Source organism: Arvicanthis niloticus, chromosome 19 (assembly GCF_011762505.2).
Source record: "Arvicanthis niloticus isolate mArvNil1 chromosome 19, mArvNil1.pat.X, whole genome shotgun sequence".
NCBI classification, from domain to species: Eukaryota; Metazoa; Chordata; class Mammalia; order Rodentia; family Muridae; genus Arvicanthis; species Arvicanthis niloticus.
Window position 1 is genome coordinate 21,868,278 of NC_047676.1, and position 18,613 is coordinate 21,886,890.

General features: G+C 39.2%; 1 pseudogene; it reads right to left on the reverse strand.

Annotated features, from left to right (window-relative positions):
- Positions 1-6,524: 6,524 nt before the first annotated feature.
- Positions 6,525-10,976, reverse strand: LOC143435059 (uncharacterized; annotated as a pseudogene).
- Between the last annotated feature and the right edge of the window lie 7,637 nt (positions 10,977-18,613).

The window sequence follows — 18,613 nt, forward strand, 5'->3', positions numbered from 1 at the left end:
CTTGTTATGGCAAGTTTAGTTGATATATCTGGGAGGCCTACCCTTATCTGTAGGCAAACAGAGAAGCAGTACATCAGCAGGAGACAATAGTTGGGGTGAAAGCAGGAGGATAAAGAGGAAGAGGCTGCAGGTGGGATATATTGTGTGAGAGAAGAAGAGATAAATGAAATATATTTACAAATGTCGAATTTTAGAGAAAATTTAAAAAGAAAGAAAGAAAGAAGATGGAGAAAGGGAGGGAGGAAAAGAGAGGATAAGAAAAAAAGAGAGAGCTTATGACTTGTATATAAACACTTCCTGAAATTATTTTTGAGATTCATGAAAATATTTTAAATATAATCAATATTTTGATAGCATTTGATATCCTTTTATATTTTGCTCAAATTATCCACTAATTGCAATTCATAAATTTTAGCTGAATATTCTTCACAGTCTGGGATTATTTTGTTGTTGCTGTTTGCAAAAATGAGTCTCAAGGGGCCACAGAGAACAAATGGATAAGATCACTTATTTAATTTGATTTTTGTTAAAAACATGATAAAATTATGTACTAAAAATAAAGGGATGTAGCATCTCATCATCATCACTCTTTCTACATCATAGGGTTGTTATGTTTCTTTTTCTAGTTCTGGATATCAAACCCATAGGACTGCCTATATGTTATATGTGTTACTGAGGTGCTGTCACACTTTTTTATATAGCTTCTAATATTTGATATTATTTTTTAGTTTTAGTTGACTTTATTATTTTGATGTATCAACTGAGTCACATTCTTGTCATTATAATTGAACTATGGAAGCAAGTGAGGTTACTCAGATTTAAGTTCAATTGCATTTCCAAATTTGCCACTTTAATGATTACAACTGTCTGGGTTTGCATTAACATAAGCATGCTGATGACATTTTGTGACATGAGCTTCATTATGGTATCATTTTATGATTAGTTCATTTGGAATGAATTCAATGCTCCAGTACACTATTGATGTATGTGCGGGGAAAATACTGCTGAAGAATTTCAGATGACTAAAATATGTCTTTGTGAAATCATATCAAGTATCAGCTGTATATAGAAATCAATACAGCAATTATTTAGACTCATGATACAAACTTAAAATCTGGCTTATAAATTCACCAGATATACATAGATATAAGAATGTAAGAAAATGAATATATTATAGTTTTATTAGTTTTTTAAAATTAATATTAATTTTCTTTCAAGGAGATAGACATATTCATAATTATTTCTACATATCACTTTTCTATGTGCAAACATACAAATAAACATATGTACATACAGTTATATATCTATGGGTGTGTGTGTATATATATATATATATGCTAAATCTAAAAATAAAACTTAAATTTTAAAATTAATTATTGCATAGGCTAATCCATAGAAAAATATTTTTACTATTAGAAAATATTCACATTTGGCAGAGTTTCTTTTTAAAAATCACATAATTTTAATGTATATTTAATGATTTAAAATGCACTTTTCTTTTATAAATATCCATTTAAAATAACTACAGTTTTGAAAAGCATCTGAGCACCTATATAAAAGTCATTCTTTATTTCTTAGTGTTGACATTGTTTTGGTTTAAATAAATATCTACATATCTCTCATGTTATAAACCAATCTAATGAAGATAATATATTAAGTGTAGCAAAATTCAAACTGTATACATATTATATTTTTCAATCTCTCTGCCTATTTAAACAAGTATTTTTTTAAATAATAGTAAATACATTCTCTTGGTTTTACTTTACTTTTCCACATTACTTACTTTCTTAAACATATCTTTTATAGAGCTGCAAAGATGAGTCACTGGTTAATAGCTGTAAAGGAGTTGTAATTCAGCAACATGGCTGCTCTGATCACATCCAAAGACCTTTCAGTCTGTGTGATCCAACTGAAATGCAGATACACCTTTAGTACACACTTTTAATCTCTCTAGCTAGAACCCTTTAGTACACAACTTTAATCCCAAACAATGACATCTGATTGAGGGGCAGAGAAAGTGAAGAATCAGAAAAAGATTTGACAGAATGATCCAAAGGTGAGATATGCCCTATTCTCAGGAGAAAAGGCTATTTAAGAGCAGCATGGGGAGAGAGAGTCGGTCAGTTGGAGTCAGTGTAGTGAGTGTAGTGCAGGGGAGTAGTTCTTGAATTCATGCAGTTCAGTGCAGGTCAGCAGAGGCAGTTGAAGCCAGAGAATAAGAAGGAGCCAGGAAATTGGAACAAATTGCCAGAGTTAGTGTGAGGCCAAACAGAGCAGTCCAGTGTGAATTGAAGAGAAGCCAGAGTTAATCAGCTTGTAAAGGCATTTGAGCTTTAACAGCTGATTTGAACCAGGCAGACTTGAGTTCTGAAGGAACTAGAAAGTGTGAGCTTATTCAGCATAATTGTCAGAGATTATAATTCAGGAGAATAAAAGTAACATATACAAATAGCCAGCACTGATCTTCCAGAAGACCTAAAATTGGTTCTCATCATCCATATCATGTGGCTCATGGCCATGTGTAAATCCATTAGAGCTGCTGGAAGCCTGTCTTCTTAATTTTCAGCAACACATGTGACATACATTACACAGACACATAAACATACACATTAATTAATTAAAATAGCAAAATTATTTTTTTAAAGTTCTTCCTTGTTGAAGTAATTATTTTAAATGGCCTCTGGTAAAGCCGGCTAAGCTGTGGTGGCTCTGTCTAGCTAAGCCTCCATGTTCCATGGCCAGAGGTCATGTGCATGCTGCAGCTATAAACGGCCAGCCAGAAACACCAGCCCTGCCATCCATCAGATGCCAGCATGGGAGATGGCTCTGCCAATCTTTTATGCTGTTTGTACAAGGCTGGGCAGAGCCCACACCATCCCACCATCTACATGGGCTTGGCACAAAAATGAGACTCTAATGCTTAAACATTAATCAGTGGCTTTATAAGTTTGATAATGCTCAATAACAAGATGCCCATACAATCAGAAGTGTAACCCAATACCAAACCTAGATATACCAACTACTTTTGACTGTGGGAGACACCTAAACATCAGCTTCTACGTTCCCCTCTCTCTTGTTCTCCTCTCTCTCTCCTAGGTCCTCCTCTTCCTTCTCCTCTTCCTCTTCTTACTCTTTCTACCTTAGCTCCTCCTAGGTATTCATCATATGTACTTTTTGAAGACCTAGGATAAATTGATTGTGATGCAAGGACACAGATTCCTCAATAGACTTGTTCATCAACTGATTAGGAGTTTTTTTGTGAACATTTAACATATTCATTGTACTATCAGAGTGACCTTCCATCCTAACCAACCTAATTCAGGTATTCAGAAAATATATATAGTTAAGTAGAAGAATGAATTGCAACAATATACACATATTGAATAATAATAGCCTAAAATATATATTTTATTGTATTTTCAAGGTACTGAAGAGCTCCAAACTCTGGAGACCCTTCCTCAAGCCTCAGGACATTGCGGCCACCCAAAGATCACAAGAAACCATACCTGGATGCAATCAGCAGAGGTTTATTAGGGAAAGAGCTGGCAGCCAGCGGTCTGACCAGGTATTTGCACTGGAGTCAAGGTCCCACCCCCACAGCCAGTCCTTGGAGGGTTTAAAGGGAAAAACCACAAACCAGGGGAGTGGGAAGGGGGTGAGGGGTTGTCAAGGATACAAAACATGAAAACAGTGGAACAATTCAGAGGTACTCACCCTAAATAATTAGTGTCATGTGGAAATCGCCCTGCATTCTTCTCAAAAATGTGTTTTTTACCATGCCATTGTGCCCTATCCTGCCATTTCAGATTACTATCTTTACTTTTTCCAGCTATAGGGCTATAGCCCCACCTAGGTGGTAGCATCTTTATCTGTAATCAGGAATGTCTTCCTGCCTTGAGCCTCTCCTACCTGTGGGAGAGGCTTGAGGAATGTCTGCAATTTTCCTGCTCAGGTACTCTCGAGAAAGTAAGTTTTTCTAAGGCGAGAAATCTACACATATTTCATAAAATGGCCTTTATAATTTTTCACTCTACATCCCCACTTCTTCCGATTTGGCTATGTTTTTAATCATAAAAACTCAATTATTAATAAGTCTATTCTCACCCCACTTTTTCCGATTAGGATCTTTAGAAAAGTTTAAACTCCAATGTCATCATAATTATCATTTTCTTGACCCAAAGTCCTATATTGGTGACACAACACAAAAAGCTGAACAGCATTTATCCTTTCTCTAACAAAAGTTACTAATCTATTTAAAATGTAGGGGCCTATGGTTAAAAGCAAGAGTAAAATCACAAGAGGTCCAGCAAGGGAGGATAATAGGGTTGTCAACCAAGGGGACTTATTGAACCAACTTTCGAACCAACCTTGCTGCACCTCTCTACCTTCTTGTCTCTGGTCTAACCTTTCTCTGAGTTTACTCATAGAGTCCTTTATCACTCCTGAATGGTCTACACAGAAGCAACATTCTTCTCTTAGACCTTTGCACAAACCCCCTTCCCTAAGAAACAGCAAGTCTAGTTCTCTTCTATTTTGTAGAACAACTTCTGAGAGGGAAGCCAATGACTCTTCCAACTTTGTTACTGACTGTTCCAGGGCTCTCAAATCTACATCAATGGCAGTTCTCAACTGATGAAAATAATGAGGAGTCTGTATCAATGCAGCAGCACCTGTCCCCACACCTGTAGCCACTCCCAGGCCCAATATAATGGCTAGAGTCAAGGAAACAGGTTCCCTGCTGAAGCTTCTAGGGTGTATCTCAAACTCATGTTCAAGAGTACCTGCGGGATGATAGTAAACCCGGGGGATTTACTGAACAAATACACAATAGTCTTTGTTCTCATCAAAGATAGCAGTGGAAACACATGGTGTTAGCCCAGAGCTGCAAGCCCACCATTTATCAATTTCAGGTACTAAGAATCTGTTAACAGAGGTCTTCGGGCTCTTAAGAGTCTGGTTGCATAGATGTTTATAAGCTTCTGGTGGGTTTCCTATGCAGACCCCTTGTCCTGAAACTTCAGTAAGGGTTAATCTACTTTTACTGTTCCATATACAAGCGCTGTGGCTGGTGGTGGTGTTAAAAGTCCCTGTCATTGCAATACCTTCATAATAAGGGGGTCCTGAGGAGAGGCAGAGCCAACAGGATTTAGTCATGTTAGGTTGAGATCCATTTAATACAGTAAAGGCCCCTTGAATTAAATTTAACAGTCTCTGTCCAGTGCTTAGAATGGATATGGCTGGAGTAAGAACAGAATTGAGGATGTTACCTTCCATGGGTCTAGAAGGTGCTACTGGGGCAGCTGGTAGGGGTGGTTTCTGTTCAGATAACACACTATTGGGGCCTATAGATTGGGCTGGAGGGCTCTCTATTTTTAGACGGACAAGAAGGTGAGATCCCACCCCACCTCCAGATTTATAAAAGACTATGCCCCAGGTCACACCATTGTACCATCTAGAAAAGTCTGTCGCTTTTCCCTTCTCAGTGAATTGCATCTTTATGTAGTCTAAATCGGATGGGTAGCATGGCTTGTCTTTATACAGTCCCATTATCGCATGTGGGCCTGGTCCTGAGTTAGCAAAAGAAAAAGTCAGTCTATCCCCAGCAGACGATGTAGCCTACTTCCAATCTCCATCATTTGAGGTGACGCAGCTCCACTTCCAACAGAAGACTTGGGGTCCCCCACAATGTGTATCCTTATCAGATTCAGGACAACTGTAAAACCCATAACTGCGCACTAAGTTTGGGGGGAAACTCCTAGTCGCAGGGTTGATCTGACGGAGACAGAAGTATAGGGCAGGCCACCATGTTCCCAGAGGGGCGACCTGTTGAGTACTGTTTATAAAGGTGCCAGTAATTGGGTCCTCAATTTGCCAGATGAGTTGTTGAGGGGTATAGGGATTGGGGTTCTTACTCAGAGCAGCATTTACGACACAGGCGCAGCTTAAGAGGGTTATCAGTCTTCTCCAAGGCCCATTCATCTTGCTGAGAGTCTGGAGGTGCTCTTTTCATGTGGGAAGCGTGGATCCATGAGGCTATGCCGTCCACTTTCACTGCTGTAGGGGTGGTCAACAGGACCAGGTACGGGCCTTTTCACCGTGGCTCAAGGTTGCCCATCCGATGTCTCCTCACCAGTACGACATCTCCAACCTCAAACTGGTGCAGCACTGGATCTTCTTTTGGAGCATAAGAGTTCTTCAAAGCTCCCCAGATCTCCTTCTTTACAATTTCAAAGGCCTTTAGTCGGGCTAGAACAGGTAGGGGAGGAATATAGACATCATCAGAGCATGCTACACTTTCAAGGGTCTCATAGATTGGAGGTGGGGATCCATAAAGAATCTCAAAAGGAGTAAGTCCCAGGACTCTGGGCGTATTTTGAACCCAGAATAGGGCAAGAGGGAGCAAGGCTATCCAATCACTTCCACCGGTCTCAATGGACAATTTAGTCAGGGCCTCCTTAATGGTTCTATTCATCCTCTCTACCTGTCCTGAACTCTGGGGTCGGTAAGAACAATGTAATTTCCAATCAAACCCCAATTGTCTGGCCAATCCCTGACTTACCTGGGTGACGAAGGCAGGCCCATTGTCTGACCCAATTACAGTCAGTACTCCAAACCTGGGTAGAATCTCTTCCAGTATCTTCTTGGCCACCACAGTAGCAGTTTCCTTTTTGGTGGGAAATGCCTCAACCCATCCTGAGAAAGTGTCTATAAACACTAGGAGATATTTGTTACTGTATCTGGCTGGTCTTACTTCAGTGAAATCAACCTCCCAATATGAACCAGGTTGGTCTCCTCGCAGCCTGGTTCCTTTTACCTCTTTGTGGTGACTGGCGTTTGTGAAAGCGCATGCTTTACACTCTCATACTAGCTTGTGAGCTAGTTTCTTCAGCTTTGGAATCTTATACGGAGACCGGGCCACTATCTCTATCATCTTTTTGGATCCCAGGTGGGTCCACTGATGAAGCCCAGTTAGATAATGTAGGCTTTCTTCCTCTGATAGGGGCACTGGCTTAGCCCATGGCAGTTTAATAGGGTCAGGGACCTTGAGCCTGAGTTTGACGGCTAAAATCATGGGTCCCTGAGCAGCCTTCTTTGCTTCAATGTCAGCCATCTGATTTCCTTTAGCAACAAAGTCAGTTCCATTCTGATGGCCAGGACAATGGATTATAGCCACCTTTTTTGGAAGGTGGATTGCCTCTAAAAGGTTTCTGTAGGTAGATAGCACCGTGTACATGAGCAGTAGCAAACGCATATCTACTGTCAGTATAGATGTTTACTTGTTGTCCCTCTGCCAGTTTTAGGGCTTGTGTTAGAGCCACTAGTTCTGCTTTCTCCGCTGAGGTTCCTTCTGGCAGAGCTGAGGCCCACACTGTCTTTTACCCATCTACCACTGCTGCCCCCGATTTTCGCTTACCCTCAACCACGAAGCTGCTCCCATCAGTGAACCATGTCTTCACCTCTGGCCAGGGCTTATCAGTCAAGTCCGGTCTGCTGGATGTTTCTTCAGCCAGTATTTCTTCACACTGGTGGATCACAGAGCTGTCAACCTCAGGTAGCAGGGTGGCAGGGTTTAGGATGGCCAGTGGGGCGAAGGTGATACACTCAGTCAAGAGGAGACTCTGGTAGTGTGCCATTCTGGCATTTGTCATCCAGTGATAGGGAGGTTGTCTGACTATGCTCTCCAAATCGTGGGGGGTCACTATTGACAGTTTTTGGCCCAATGTTAGTTTATCAGCATCTCTCACTACTAGAGCAGTAGCTGCTATGGCCCTTAGACAGGCAGGCCAACCACTGGCTACCGGGTCTAGCTTCTTCGAGAGATACGCCACTGGGCGCTTCCATGGTCCCAGAGTCTGAGTCAAGACTCCCCTAGCGACCCCCTTCCTCTCATCTATATAGAGGGTGAAAGGCTTGGTCAAGTCTGGTAAGGCCAAGGCTGGGGCTTCCAGCAGAGCCTTTTTCAAAGCATCAAAGGCTTCTTGATGTTTCTCTGTCCAGACAAACTCCCCTTGTTCTTTAGTCAAGGAGTATAATGGTGCTGCCAGGGTGGCAAAACCTGGGATCCACAGTCTGCAGAACCCAGCTGTCCCAAGAAATTCTCTTACTTGACGTGGGGTGATTGGGGTCGGGATCTGCATAACGGTTTGCTTTCTGGCTTCAGTCAGCCAGCACTGTCCATCTTTCAACGTGTAGCCCAGGTAGGTCACCTCGATCCTGCACAGCTGGGCCTTTTTCATAGATGCACGATACCCCAACTTACCCAGCTCAGTCAGGAGGTGTTCTGTACCTCTCTCACAGTCTCGAGCGTTCTCAGCAGCAATCAGAAGGTCATCTACTTAAATTAAAAGAGTCACCTGAGGATTGTTAGCCCTGAAAGGGGCTAGGTCCCGGTGGAGTGCTTCATCAAACAGGGTGGGAGAGTTTTTGTATCCTTGGGGCAGCCTTGTCCAGGTCAATTGTCCTGCTCTGCCATTCTCTGGGTCTCTCCACTCGAAGGCGAACATAGGTTGACTCTGGGGATGAAGTCTCAGGGAGAAGAACGCATCTTTGAGGTCTAAAACTGAGTACCAAGTCCTGTCCGGGGGCAGAGAACTGAGCAAGTTATAGGGGTTCGGCACTGTGGGGTGAATATCTAGTACCCATTTGTTAACGTCTCAGAGATCCTGAATGGGTCGGTAGTCACCAGTGCCTGGTTTCTTTACCGGCAACAGGGGTGTATTCCATGGAGACTTGCAGGGGACTAGAATCCCTTGTTGTAATAGTCTCTCAATATGGGGACATATTCCCATCCTGGCTTCTTTGCTCATGGGATACTGTTTAACGCTGATGGGAGTAGCTCCAGCCTTGAGCTCGATGACTATCGGGGGTACATTCTTGGCCATACCCATCCCCCCAGTCTCTGCCCATGCTTCAGTGAACCGGGACCAAGGTCCCATCTCTAATTCTGATGAAGGATGCTTCTGATCATCAGATTGAAATAGTCTATATTCATCTTCTGTTTTTAGGGAGAGGGTTAACACCGGGGATGTGGTTGAGCCCCATTGCACAGCCGGCCCCTGGGAGGTGAAACTTATCTGTGCCTTTAACTTGGTTAAAAGGTCTCTGCCTAACAATGGGGTAGGGCATTCGGGTATTACCAGGAAGGAGTGAGACACCTGTCCCCTTCCCAGGTCCACAGTTCTCGAGGTGGTCCAGGGATACGAGTTTTGCCCAGTCGCTCCAATGACTATGGTTTGTTTATTTTTCAGCTTCCCCAGGGGTTTCTTGAGCACTGAATACTCAGCTCCCGTGTCAACAAGAAAATCCAGGGGGATCCCCTCCACTCTCAGGGTTACCCTAGGCTCGGGGAGGGGGACCAAGTCTCGATCCCCCCTAATCTTCATTTTCACCAAGGGCCAGAACCTTGGGTCCCTTCTTCTTAGGACACTCTCTGGCCCAATGACCTTTTTTCTTGCAATAGGCACACTGGTCTTTGTCTAGACTGTGGCTAGCTCTTCTGGGTCTCCTTGGCTCCTGCCTCTGGTATTCGCCCAGGTTCCCTACCTGTCTAGTTCCTCTAGTTCCCTGGAGCCTGCCCTCATCTACAACTGCGGCCAGAATCCTAGTCAAATTCTTTTCCTGCCTTCTCTGTCTTTTATCTTCTTCCTTACTCCTTTCTTTCTTCTCTCTCTCTGCCTTTTCTTCTTCACTCTCCCTCTTATGGTATACTTTCTCTGCCTCTTTAATCACATCCCTAATTGTATAATCCTGTAATCCTTCAATGTGTTGTAACTTCCTCCTAATATCTGGAGCAGATTGTCCAATGAAGGACATAATAACGGAAGCCTTCTGTCCCTCCGAGGCGGGGTCGAAGGGAGTGTATCTACGATATGCCTCCATGAGGCACTCTAAGAAGACTGAAGGGGCTTCCATGGGTCCCTGCATAACCTCTCTTACCTTGGCCTAATTGGTGGGGCATCTCGCTGCCCCCTGGAGGCCCGCCACAAGAGCCCAGTGGTAGATGGACAGTTGCTTCCTACCTGTGGCCAAGTTATGGTCCCATTGGGGTCGGTTGAGGGGAAAGGCTTCATCAGTCTCTGCTGGAGTCTGCAAGAGTTGACCCGAGGCATTCCGAATATTTTTCCGGGCCTCTAGGTAAATTCTCTCTCTTCTCTGTCGTGAAGAGGGTTTGGAGGAGCTGTTGGCAATCATCCCAGGTGGGCTGGTGTGAGTACATCACAGACTCCACCAGCCCAGTCAGGGATGCAGGCTTTTCTGAAAAAGGAGGATGGTTAATTTTCCAGTTATATAGATCAGAGGAAGAAAAAGGCCAATATTGTAGGAACTGCACTCTATTCGGCTCAGTGGGGGCTGGGCCCATAGCTCGGAGAGGCAAAGAAACAGTGGAATCCGGTACTTCAGGGTTTAGACCTCTCCAACTCCGAGTGCCGGCCGCTGGTCCTCCTTCTCCTGCTCCCTGAGGTTCCGGGCTCAGAGCCAGTACTAGGGGAGCCTGTGGTGAAGGTGGTCGGTGGTACAGGGGTGGCAGCGGGTTTGGCCACTCAGGTGGCTCCTCAATCTCGGGATAGACCTTAGGTGGAGCCAAAGGTTTGGTTTCTAGGGCCGTTTTTGGTTTCGGTTTGGGCCCTGTACTGAGAGCCAGGGCTCGGGAGCCTGGCTTCTCTTTTATCCATGATTTCACCCAAAGAGGGGGGGTTTTTGACCAGGTCCTGCCAAACCATGATGTATGGCTGTTGATCGGGATGCGACCTCGGTCCTTCCTGGAAAATAATAGCCTTAATGGCAAAGATAGTAGACAGATCAAAAGTTTCCTCAAGTGGCCATCCCACATCGAAGGTAGGCCATTTTGAGGTACAGAAAGTCTGCCGTGGTCCCTTCTTGATGTTAACTGATAGCTCATGAGCTCTGTCATTCACTTCTGCCCAATGATTTAATGTTAGGCTTAAGGGAGTTACCACAGACTGAGTCTGCCCCATTGCAACAAATAACATGAAACACAGACAAAAGAAGCACACACAAAGACTAACAAGAATCCATCTCAAACGTGAAAGCCAACACTAGTTCAGAAAGACAGACGGCCGGGAGGTCTCTTGTGCCCTTTCCTCTAAAAGGACCAACTTCTCTTCCCCAGCCTCCAGACAGGCACCAACCAGGTGTCCCTGGGGTGCCCCCTCACCTAGGACATCTCCCAGGTTGTGGCAGCAGCGACCCTCCTTAGCACATATGTTGGTGGCCCCTTCCTCCTACCAAGGCGAAGACAACTGCCAAACCAAACCAAAAGTGCACTTTTCAGGAACCAAATAATTCAGACAGGAGGGCACCAACAACTTAGAAGCCAAACAACTTAGACAAACCTAGACAAAACAGCACACGGGAAATCAGACGATTTAGACAGACAATTTAGACAAAAGGTCACACAACAACCAGACAGAGAACCTTGGTGTCCCTTCACCTCCCAGTGTGGTTTTTTGGATTAGAGTGGTCACACATCCAGCACCACTTGAGGAATGTCTGCAATTTTCCTGCTCAGGTACTCTCGAGAAAGTAAGTTTTTCTAAGGTGAGAAATCTACACATATTTCATAAAATGGCCTTTATAATTTTTCACTCTACAGTACTATACAAATATTAGTATAAAATTTTATGAGGTGATTTCCTTGTTTTCCATAGATGAATAGTATTTTGTTGTGTAAATATAGCACAAGTTCTGTATTCATTCCTCTGTTTGAGGACATCTGGGTAGTTTCCAGCTTCTAGATATTATAAATAAGGCTTCTATGAACTTAGTGGAGCATGTGTTCTTGTGATATGGTAGAGCATCTTTTGGGTATATGCCCAGAACAGGAATAGTTAGGTGTTCAGGTAGAAATATTTCTAATTTTCTGAGGACTTGCTGGATTAATTTCCAAACTGGCTGTATCCGCTTGCAATCTCACTATTAATGGAAAATAAAAAATTTTAAATACGTACATGAGATGATAAATGAATATGTATCTTTGGTAAATTACTTTACAGTATATACACAAACCACTTCATACTATATAGTTTAAGTGCCCATTGCATTTTATTAAAAATAAGTGATTAAATAAAATACTTTATTTATAAATAAACCTTAGGTCCAGTTAACCTATTAATAAGTTGTCATTTTTTTAAATGAATAATTAAAAATGGAACCAAAATATATATAACCTTCAACAATGATAACACTCACATAGGGTAGGGAATGAACAGAAAGTTTATGGCTTCAAAGAAGCTTGGAATTTAAAGCATGAAGGAAAGATATTAAGTGAAATGGTTATTAGGAACCTCTAATTTGAAATTAGAAACTCGGTAAATCCCTACCCTTACCCCATTGAGCCCCCTTCTTACTTATAACAGGTAAGAATGCAGCTAAAAGTCTCCTGTATGGAAAAGAGTGTTAGGCACTTGATATGAGCTTTACTTGAAATCTTGGCCTTAGTACATTGAGGGAAAGATGCTTATATATGATGTAATTGTGCTACCTGGGCTGATATAATTTCCAACTGATGGGCCTTTTATCATGTCACCAGAATCATCTTTGTTTCTGTATTGTCAGGAAGTATTCCAGGTGATAAAATACAATTTTTAAAAAAATATGGTGACTTTTTCTTGTTGTTTAATTATTCTGCACATGAAATTGGCCCTGCAGTGTTGTTGATAAAATCATTGACATGGGAAAAAACTAATTTTTCCTTTGCTACATGGTATGAATTACAAAGAATTCTTTGAGGAGTAGAACTTTGCATTCAATTTTCATATATAGTGCTATAATTGTGTCTGATTTTAACTTACGTACATCTTGTGCATTCTGTCAAAATCTCTGTGAGTTCATATATGTATTAGTCCTGTGTGGCTTGAATACGTTTCCTCAGTTATCCACCATCCCTGGGTTTTACAACCAGGGTTTTGGCTTGTCTTCTGCATGGATGCAAGATTTTTGTGTGGAGGAATTGGATGAAGACTGAATGCTTGAAAACTTTTTACTCTCTCTATATTGTCCATTTGTATGTCTCTGTGTTAATTTTAGCATACTGCCCATTAATCCCCAAGGTTATTGATTATTTCAAAACCTAATGGCAAAGTTTTATTTCTGAAGATACCACTTGTGTCATTGAAAATGGCAAAATCAATCTGGTGCCTGATTAGAAGCTTCATCTCTATTGGCTAGTGTTCACAGTGCTGGTAATCACTCTGCACAATATCAGTGGAGAAGATTAATCATCAGTAGCACACAGCTACATGTAATATAGTTTTTTATTTGAATTATTTAACATAGTTATCACCAGGTCCATCCACATTGTTAGCAACTATAAAGTTGAGATTCACTATCCTCTAGGAGACAAAAATTAGAATGTGAATTTTCCTAAGAATTGTTACTTTTTCAAATAAGAACTAATAATGTACCTTTAATAACATGTATGCAAAGTATAATAAGTGATTCCAAATTGGGTAATGTGAATGCATATATTTACTTATGTGAAACATTTTAATTATTTCTATTACTATGATAGTATAGAATGCTACACACATTTTCATTGAGTTTTGAGATATTAGGCTATTGTCTCCAATTTTAACAATCAATATAGAAACTATCTTATGACATTTTTGTTATGTTGTGAGCTAAACCCTATTCTAGAAACTAGAAGTAATTTATAATTGAGGGACAGACAAAGTGATGAATCAGAAGTAGGATAATGTCAACTCACACGAAAACAGCACAGGAAAGGTTACTTGAGAGCAATCAAAGAAAGAAAAGGTGTGGTGTTGTGTATGTGTGGCAGTTATAGAAGCTTCTAGGCCTATGCCTAGGGAATAGTCAGATTAGAATAAATAAACAAATAAGCAAGCAAACAAACAAAAAACTCGGGGCTAAGCCAAAGCTGGGCATTTGTGCAGCTTATATAAGAATCTCCTCCCATCACTTCATCTGAGGAAATAAAAGTTAAGCTTATACAAACTTAATGGTTCTATGACTGATTTCTATGCTAATATAACAGATGACCTAATTTTTAAATGATAGCAAATGATAGCCCAATTTTAAATGATAGTAAAACTAAATAAAATTTGGTAAATAGAATTTTATCCACATTATTTTCAACAGTTTATATTTCTAACGCACAAAAATATTTGTTAAGATTAAGCTCTATATAGTATTCACAGAAGCTTTTGGTCTGGATACATTGACAATATTTTGGACTAAAGTATCTGAATTAGTGTCATTATTTCTATACTTTTGGTAAATGTCTCTAGAAAAACTTATGTATACCATAATGTAAATACCATGTACAGTTTCAGTGTGTAGGCAATGTACTTAATGAGTTCCAAGATAGCCTGCAGATTTAAAAAGTCATACCTAAGAAGAAAATTTTATGAAGTTGAGACAACTATAAATTGTATATGAATACATGGGATTACATAGTATCCTTTAAGTTGTCTAAATGCTTTCTATTATACACAATGTATAAGTTATTAAAAATGCATATATATATATATATATATATATATATATGTTTATAGAGTATCTATTGCTTCAAATGGATATTTCTATTAAACTTATTATGTGTTGGGGAATATTTGTGGAATCAAAAGTACATAACAAAAAAGTTGATTTGTTATATGCTTTATCAAACACCACATGCAGCATTACTTACAATACATGACTAAATTTAAACAACAACAAAATCCAAAAAAGGAGGCAAGAAATAATGATAAAATTAAAGATGTTGAGAGTGGACAGTGGCCAACAACAGTCTTGTGAAGTTTTCTTTTAGAAAAGTTACCTAGAGGACTCCAGGATTAATAATGCAATCCTCCTCTTCTTCCTGTTCCTCCTCCTCCTCTTCTTCTTTCTCCTCCTTCTTCTCTTCACCAATCTCTTCTATATTTTTTCCTCTCCTCTTGCTCCCCTCACCTCTTCTTCATTATTATTGTTGTTGTTTCATAATTCCATATAGTCACACATGCTTGTGTCCTATCAGAGCCTAGAAGAGTGTGATTTGAGTGAAGAGATTAATAGAAACATGGATGCCCCAGGAAAGAAAGACACATACCAAATACCAAGTGTGGTATTCTCAGTGAAAGTTTTACTAATTGTCTGAGCAGTACTCATACAAGATGTATATCAAGAGATTAGAATAAAACATTTTTAGTCTTCTGACATTTTCAGTAAATGAGCTTATGGCATGTTATTAACCATATTTCCATTAAGATTGAAATATGATAAGTTAAAAGCATTGGTCACAAGATTTGAGCATAGTCTTGGAGTTAAGGTATGTCTATTGAAAATTTCTTATTTTTGGAGATATAATAAGCTGATACCATCTCCTTCAAAACTGCAGGTGATAATAATATTACCTGAAACTTCAAGTCTGGGTCAGGAACAAAGAAGCAGAGATCTTCCCTATTGACCCTGGAGGTTCAACTTAGCTGGGCCTCTCATTCTTCATGTAATCTAATCAGCCTAATTGCTATTTCATCCAGGTGTATGTGGAAGTTGGCTTATGTCTTGTTCTTAGATCCTAAGTCAGTTTTTAAACTTTCAGTTATTCTCTGGAGATTTCACTCTGACTCTGGTGTCTAAAGTAGTAACTCCCCCTTGATCAGTTGGATATGATCTGATGGATAAAGATTTGTCAGTCTACGTCTGAAACCTCTTGAATAATACTATAGCCTCTTTAACTTATTAACCTGTGTGTGTTTGTGTGTGTGTGTGTGTGTGTGTGTGTGTGTGTGTGTGTGTGAATGAGAGAGAGGGGGCAGAGAGAGAGAGCAAAATAGAGAGTCTCTGTGTGTGGAGAAAGTAATAGAAATGTATAGTATGTGTCATATAATTTGAAAGATAATATTAATCATTTAGATTAGAATAGAAAAACTGCATTCATCTAGTCCAGGTTAACAAGATAGGTAATGTTGTCTAACAAATTGTTGTATGGAAACCAGAACCTTGTGAGTTTACTGCTTTTCAATAAATTTTAACATTGTAGAAGGAAATAAATATGTCCATCCCCATTACTGTCATAGTATACACATGACACTCTCAAGAGTCCAAGGCCATGTGTAGTTAATGTAAAATTGGTACAAATGGATGAAAGAAACATCTGGAATTTTAGGTGAAGATGCAGTGAGTCTCCTTGCATCTTTCCATGATTGAGGAAATGTCAGAGTTCACAGAGCTGCTCCTGACGAGCATTTGCAAACACAAACAGATGATCTGCTGAAATCGAAGATGCAGAGTGTTGAGCAACAATCTAATAAAGGAAAGTGAAAAATGAAAAATATTAAAAGTAGCAGGCCGTCTACCAAAGTATAAAGAGTAAATAGTAGAAATATAGTATATGTAATATAGAAGCATAACTTGTGTCGTTGACAAGAGGAGTAGACCAACATATGGGGGGCAGGAAACATGACTGGGACAATAGAGGAGGAGATGAATAAGAACAATATATTTATTCAAATATCATAAGAAAACCTTATTCTTACCATATCCCCTATAGTAAGTTTAAAAACAAAGACAAAAGACTTATTATTATTTTACCATTATTATTCATCAGAATACATTAGTATTTACAAGAATAAACTGTCTTAATGGCCTATGAAATTATGTTATTTGCATATGATTGTTGAATTAGTACAATCACATTAAAAGTAACACTGATACATAGTACATAATTAACCTAGGAAAAAATTACTATTTTATCCATTTTACATAAACATAAATATAATCTTTCACACACATTGAAATAATAGCTGTGGTTGTATGTTTAACTTGCTTACAACAAATCTTCATAAAAATTAATAAAAGCTATTTTATCATTTTATTAGGATATATTGTACTGTGTTAAACTGCTCATTTATTAGAAGATACTGTATGAAATGTTCCTTTACAAAACTTAATAATATTTTTCTCAAGTTAAACTAAAAAATATGGAATGTCTTCTGTATGTGTTTAAACATTTTCCTTCTCTACATTAAAACCTTCAGAACTCTACTTCATTGACAACTTTTTCTGGCTATATTTCAATAATGGAATATTTACAGGCAAAATTGAGGTAAGCTTTTGGGAGGTTCTTTAACTCATTAATAAAATAACAAAAACTGATTCAAAAGTAATTTTGGAACAAGTATCTTAGAAGTTAAGAGAAACACAAAAAAGAAAGAAAACTGTATATCACAGTAGGTTCTAGGAAAAGAAAATAAAGAAGAGAGAAAATACAACATATGTAGCTACATGGTAAAGAAAGAGATATTCTGGCTTTAGACAAACTGTAAAAACTGAGACTACCATGGAAAATATGGTTACTCTTTGACCAGTACCTACAATGTGGGTACAGAATAGAAAGAGATGAAGGTCCTCATCCTATCTCAGATAAGGGCTTGCTTCATATTGGAAAATCCAGAGAGATGTAGGTGGAAGCAGCAATGTGATTCTGAACTAAAAGGCTTCTGGTAAGGAAAAATACATTACCTCCTTAAGAGATAAATCTTCTTTCCTAGCACATTTAAAGCTAGATTGTAATGTCTCCACCATGGGCTAGAAATAAACAGAAAAAAACAGATATCGTCATGGCTTTATATGACAAGTCTTGGAAAATGAAGAAGCTGATATTAATATTTCTACTTTTCACAGGGAATGGGAGGAATCTAATACTTGAAATACATGCATGCATACATACATACATATGTACATACAGACATAGGTAAGTTTAGAAGAATGAATATGGTGTATTTGTCTTCTGAGTATAGCTTGTTTCACTAAAGGTAATTATTATTTATGTACAATTTTACTGCAGAGATTATAATTCCACCTTTCTTATCAAATTCATAATATTTCATTATATGTGAATCATAAATAAGTTCCAGATATCATAGAAAGAGAGCCTTTAATGCAGTGAGTTTATTTACAAGGAAAAAATTTCCTTTAGTTCAAAAAATTGGAGTACTGGCAAAAGCCATAAAGAAAGCATCCAAGAATGAGTTTCACATGACTTTCAGAGGAGAGAGGATAGGTGGCTATTGTGTCTTTTCCCCATTGGCAGGGGCTGACCTCACAATCTTCTGAAATTGTCTAATATTTAAAAGTCAGCACAAAGAAAGTGAAAAGAAGCAGGTAGGTATAATTCACTACAGAAGTCACTCAGTAGTCAAATTCTGAGAATTCATAAGGACCTTTGTATAAACAAGTTTTCTAAGTTGAAGAAATTATCCATAAATCTTCATGTTCACCATTACAGCTTAAAAAATCAGATTCCCCCCAAAATTTTAACTCATAGCTCTTTGACAAATAATGTTATTTTCTCATTTTTAAATATCTAGGGAGAAATTTGAGCTTCCTTTTTTTGAGAAAAGTCTCTGTAATACAATAACATTTTAATGAATTAATGTTTTGTTGTATAAGTTTTAAATTTTTTATATAATATCAGTATATACTAGATATTGTCTAATATAGAATTGTTAGAGAAATAGTCTCATTCTGTCTACATTTTCCTCACTGGTATTGTTTCTATCCTATTAAGGTTTTTAATTTCACTTAAATCTATTTGTCTATTCTTTGTGCTATTCCTGTATTACTGGAGGATTATTCTGAAAGTTCTCAC